Source organism: Typopeltis vanoorti, chromosome 11, assembly GCF_054136105.1.
Source record: "Typopeltis vanoorti isolate ZY-2024b chromosome 11, IOZ_Tvanoo_1.0, whole genome shotgun sequence".
Classification (NCBI taxonomy): Eukaryota; Metazoa; Arthropoda; class Arachnida; order Uropygi; family Thelyphonidae; genus Typopeltis; species Typopeltis vanoorti.
Genome location: NC_143559.1, coordinates 85,713,599 through 85,719,775, shown reverse-complemented (window position 1 = coordinate 85,719,775; position 6,177 = coordinate 85,713,599).

Genomic DNA, 6,177 nt, shown 5'->3' with positions numbered 1-6,177 from the left:
CCAGAACAAGAAAGTCACTAATGGTGTTCCTCAGGGGTATGTTTTGGGGCCATTGTTTTTTAATTTGTATGTAAATGATATGAAGGGGCTTGAATAGTGATATACAGTTATTTGCAGATGATGCAAAGTTGGATAGAATTATGAGGAGTAGAGTGGATGTTGTTGCCCTACAAGTGGATTTGAATAGACTTTCTGAATGACAAATGAATGGGCTACCAGTTCAACTTAGCAAAGTGTCAAGTTTTTAAAGCTTAGGAAGCATGGATGGGATGCAAAGTATAAGATTGGTGAGCATCTCCTAGAGTACTTGGAGGCAATGAGGATCTGTGGGTATTGGTGGATAAGGAGCTGAAATTTCAGGGACATTTTGCTTTAATTGTGAAGACAGCTCAGCGAATTATAGTAATGATGTGGCAAACACTGACATGTAGAAATAAGGATGTTATAGTTCTATTATACAAGGTTTTGATCAGTCTGCATATGGATTACTCTGCACAGATTTGGTCATCTGGTTTTCTAAAGAATGATGAGTTGGAGAGGGTTCAGAGACAAGTGATAAAAATCGGTTTCTGGTCTCTGCAATGTTGAGTATGAGGACAGATTGAGGGAATGCAAATTGCATAGTCTAGTGCAGTGATGGCAAACCTATGACATGCATGTCAGCACTGACACACTTGAGGGTTTCAGGTGACACACCATCATCATCATCAAATTCCTGCCATGTACCCTCAAGGGGTGTACAGGATATGACAGTACTACATGAAAAATTTACATCATTACTAACTTCCTATCTACAATTTTCCTAGAAATCAGTCTGTTACTTGTCAAGACTCCAACACTATCAGATCTTATATTTCTATCGTCTAAGGCGCTTTGTACCGTATCAATCCACCTATATCTTGGTCTTCCTCTGGGTTGTTTTCCTGCCAACCTGGCAGAGAACACTTGTTTTGCTAATCTTTCCTCTCTCATTCTATTTAAGTGACCATACCACCTGAGATTAGCTCTGCTAATGCATTCCTGAATGCTGACAATGTCAAGTTCTTTCCTAATATCCTCATTTTTAATATGAAATTGCCATTGATGCCATCTGTTCACACCTCTAATCTTTCTCAGGACTCTCATATCTGCAGTCTCTAGTCTTTGGTCAAATGTTTTACTTCTGACCCAGCTCTCAGATCCATAAGTTAAAACTGGTTTCAACACTGTCTTGTATACAGCTAATTTAGTGTTCCGACTAATTTCTCTCTTATTCCATATGAATTTATTCAATTGACTTCCCACCATACCAGCTTTGCTGATTATGTTGTCTATTTCTATATTTAATTTACCATCTTCAGTAAAAATCGTGCCTAAGTAGCTGAAATGTTTTACTTGTTCCACAGGTTCTCCATTCACAGCACAGTTGACATTTTCAATGATTCTGCCTATTTTCATTGTCTTTGTCTTTTTATTGCTGACCTTCATACCATATCTATTACAACAGCTATTCAATTTAGTCAGAGAATCTTGCAGACTTGTAGCGGATTTATTTAGAAGTATAACATCATCCGCATAAAGCAAAGAGCTGACATTAACATCTCCAATTTTGATATCAGGTTTAATACCACTTCATAATGTGATCCATATAGATAATGAATAACAGAGGGATGTACATTAACTTAAGTTAATGTACATCCTTGTCTCACATCAGATTTAACATTAAACCATCTTCCTGTACTTCCTTCAATTCTAACTGCTGACTTACAACTCAAATAAAGACTAAGTATTGCTTGATATAATGCCCCATTGACACCATATAACTGCAGCGTATTGAATAGCTTCTCTCTTGGCACCTTGTCATATGCCTTTTCCAAATCGACAAAACTTAAATACAGATCTTTGTTATGTTCCCATGCTTTCTCGACTATTTGTCGTAAAGTGAAGATCTGATCCTGACAGCCTCTATTTGGGATGAATCCAGCTTGTTCTTCACCAAGCTTTTCTTCCACAATTCTTCTCAACCGTTTCTCAAGTATACTTGCATAGATCTTGCCAGGAACACTCAGTAGGGAAATACCTCTGTAATTCTCACATTCAGTTTTATTTCCCTTTTTTATATATGGGTACTATGAGAGCTCTACTCCAATCATCGGGTGACACACCTTGGATGTTGAAAAATATTGGTATTCTGATGAAAAACTACGATAAATCGTGTAAGATCGCTCTCAGTTAAGGCAAAGGTAGGTTTGTTCATTGAAAGAACTTTCTACCAGTAGTCAGCAACAGAAAAGTCATTAAGTGTAATGTAAGTTTGTAATTTCAGTTTATTAAATTAATTGTATAATATGAATTCATAGATTTTATATCAATGTCCTATTAAATAAATGGACTAATATGATATGTATAAGTCACCATCTATGATTATGTAGTTACATTTATAATGCATGTATGCAAGTGGCACATCAACGACCTCAATATTTTAAAAAAAAAAAAAAGTTTGACACACCTGGGTAAAAAGGTTCGCCATCACTGGTCTAGTGGATAGGAGGAGGAGGGTCGGGGGGAGAGACATAAATTAGTAAGGGGTAATTACCAGATTAATGTGGATGAGATGTTTCATAGAATGGCTGGAGACAGGGTAAGAACAAGAAATCATCCTTGGAAACTGTATAAGGAGGGCGTTAGCAAGTGGATGAGGAGTAGATTTTTTGCATGAAGAGTGGGTGGGTGGGTGGGCGATTGGAATGTATTGCCTAAAAGTGTGGTGAGTGCAGAGACTGAATGCATTTAAGTCGATGTATGATGAGTGAGTGTTGGACCTCCTGGGATGAGTGTTTTGACTTCATGAAGGTTTGATGATAATAATAATTTTGCTTTCTGATATAGTTAATTATGTTGATGATATTCCATCAAAAAGTATGTTAAAGATTCTACATGGTTAAAAATTAGTTTTATAACAGTTGCCTATAGACTGTGGAACCGAGAGTCGAGAAGTTACTGTATCTAATGATAGTATGCAAGAGGAATCCTATGCAAACTAGAGGGTCTTCAGTGGATGAGAACTCGTAGTTATGCCAATATATATACTGTTCCTAACATTTAAAATGAAGAATATTATATGCATTTGTTTTGTTTTTGGTTAAGGAGAAGAGAAAAGGAAAATCTTAGCAGAAAATCACATGTTTGGCTCTATTTGTATAAGATGCTTTTGATTATACATTAACCACATATTTCATAATTTAATGATTCTTTTTACCAATCGAGACTAGTTTTCTAAAGCCAGAGCGAAGTTACTTCCTGGTATACCGGTGTTTTAAAGATTTATTTTTTTGTTAAATAAAATTTTATTCAGTGTTTTCCTCCAATATATTTGTATATTTATTATTGGAAAAATATATATTGTGAGAAAAAAAGTATATATATAAAATCAAAGCTCAAAAATATTGATAAGTCAATTTTTTTTCCCCACCTTGATTTATTAGGAGATGGACAGTTTCGACCCCCCGGATTCGCCATCTTGCTTAATTATTGTAGAAAACTGTCGTTATCTGTCCAAGTGTCTCTGAGCTACAATCAGCACGATTATAACGAAGCTCTTGAATTTTGATTTTCTGAATTATGAAATAGTTCCTCGGCCAATATCTCAGGGTTTTAGTTACCAAATGTAGAAGGGGAAAGAGACTGGTTCCCATTGTTTTGGGATGAGGTGATGGATAATAAAGTTAAATTAATGGAGGCTTTAACTTAGGAGAGGGTCCTAAAAGTTCAACAAAATGCGTGACTTCAAAAGACAACAAAAACGCATTCATTCTAAGATATCGTTTATTTACTAGTACCATTATAAAAATTTGAGGCTTAAGTAGTGCAGATAGGTGTGTAGTGTAAAGCGTCTTTCCGCGATCACTCCTCGGACTCCACGTGTCGCGCACTAATAATAATAATATACAGAGTTTTTGCAAATACACAATTAAAATATTACTTTTACATTTTCTATTCACACCAAAGGTTCACTAAAAAGTGCTAAGTAACTATTTTGTATATAGATTTATATACGAGTACATGAGTAATATTAGTTTGTTGCTGTGTTAACAATTGTTCAGATATACGAGGTGTGACAATTTAATTCTCAGAACGGGCGCCTATGTGATGATTCGGTTGGAGTCACGTTAGTAATCGTGTTTGTACATCTTTTAACTAATACGTGCGTAAACCTTAAGCCGATAGAGCAGTGGTGTAGCTAGCGCTCTTGTCGCCCCTTGCGGTCTCTGAGTTTGCCGCCCCTCTCAATACACCAAAAATACTACAAAAAGTCAAAACGATGTATAGGGAAATAAATTGAAACACTGTTCATTTTTGAAGTAAAACTTTAATTTCAACATTCTAAAATGTTATTTTTCTTGCTTTTCTGTTAGCAAAATCGTCGATGACATTGTCGAAGTCTATTTCATAGTAATGTAGGTAATTCTTAATCAATTTTATTTAGAAAAACTCCTCTCAATACTAGCAACACTTACAGCAATTGTGAGGAAAATTCGCTGTAGTATTACATTAGTCGGAACTGAGTTCTCAAGACTGTATTTTAGAATTAACTGCAAATGTTCAAAGTGCCGCCCGGGGAGGATCCCCCCCCCTCTAGCTATGCCTCTGCGATAGAGCAATTTGCTAGTTGCTATTGCAAAAACAATAGAGATCTGCGTGTAAACTTTGGCGCAAAAATGTGATCGAAATTTGGAGCAGTGTGTTAACATCAAATTTTGTGTGAGAATCGGCAAAACTGCTACTAAAGATGAAACGTTGGAGTGGCATATAGTGTGGATGCTCCGAAAAAAGTCAAGTGAATGGCATAAGTTGGGAGAGAAGATGTGAACGGAAGTGGGGGCAGCCAAAAACAAAAACGACGGACGAAAATGTGAACAGAGTGCGAGATTACGGTATGACAGGCGATTAATGGCTGATGAATTGAGAAACGGTCAGGATAATTTTAACTGAAGAATTGGGTATGCGAAAGATTTTTGCGAAGTTTGTGCCTCGGATCTTGACGGACGAACAGAAGCAGCGGCGGGTTCAAGTTGCGACTGATTTTTCTGTAAATAAGCACATGTTTCCGAGAGTAATTACGGGTGATGAAACCTTGTGCTTCCAGTACGATCCCGAAACAAAACTCCAGAACATGCAATGGAAAACTCCGAGTTCGCCACGTCCGAAAAAAAGCACGCATTCGCATTTCACGTTCGCAGTTCAAGACCATGCTGATGTGTTTCTTTGATCACAAGGGGACAGTCCACTATGAATTCATTGAAAATGGATAAACAACAGCTCTATTTAGAGGTGCGGAAAAGATTACGAGATTCTGTACGGAGAAAAGATCTGAATTGTGGCCTGACAAGTGGATCATCCATCACGACAATGCGCCAAGCCATAGTGCGCTCATTGTGAGAGAGTTTCTGGCCAAAAAATCGATTACCGAATTAGATTATCTTGTTTATTCACCTGACTTAGCTCCCTGTAATTTCTGGCTGTTTCCAAAATTAAAGACTGCGCTGAAAGGACGAAGATTTTCTGACATATCGCTGATATCCAGTATAATATGATAAAGGAACTCAAGAGTATTCGGAAAAAAGAGTTCTAGGCCTGTTTCCAAAAATGGGAACACCATCTAAACTAGTGTATAAATGCAGAAGTTGACTACTTCGAAGGTGACAGTAGCCACTAATGTATAGTTCCGAACGTAGGGTTTTTACAGGGTCATTCCTGGAATTAAATTGTCACACCTCGTAGAGGGTGTCCGCATTAGACCTCCCTTGTTTCAAAGAACGGTAAAAAAAAAAAAAAAAAAAAAAATCGAAATGTAATGTGAAAATATGTAAGATTTGGGTTGTTCAAACGTTCCAGAGACTACAAGTTTCACCCATAATTTTTTTTTTACAAAAACTTGGTGAGTGTTCCTCCTCATTTGTACAATTTCGATACCATAGTCCATACACATAGTAGTAACACGTTGAAACTAGGGAGGTCCAATGTGGGCACCCTATATATCAATGCATCAACATGGGAAACACGCGCACACACTCACGATACCTTGGAATATGATGATGCATTACTGAACTCAAAGGCCCGAGTTCGTATGATGCTACACATTAGATCTTTTGATAATATAAGGTGCGTAGTTCACTCTAATAGCAAGCAAATTTGCAA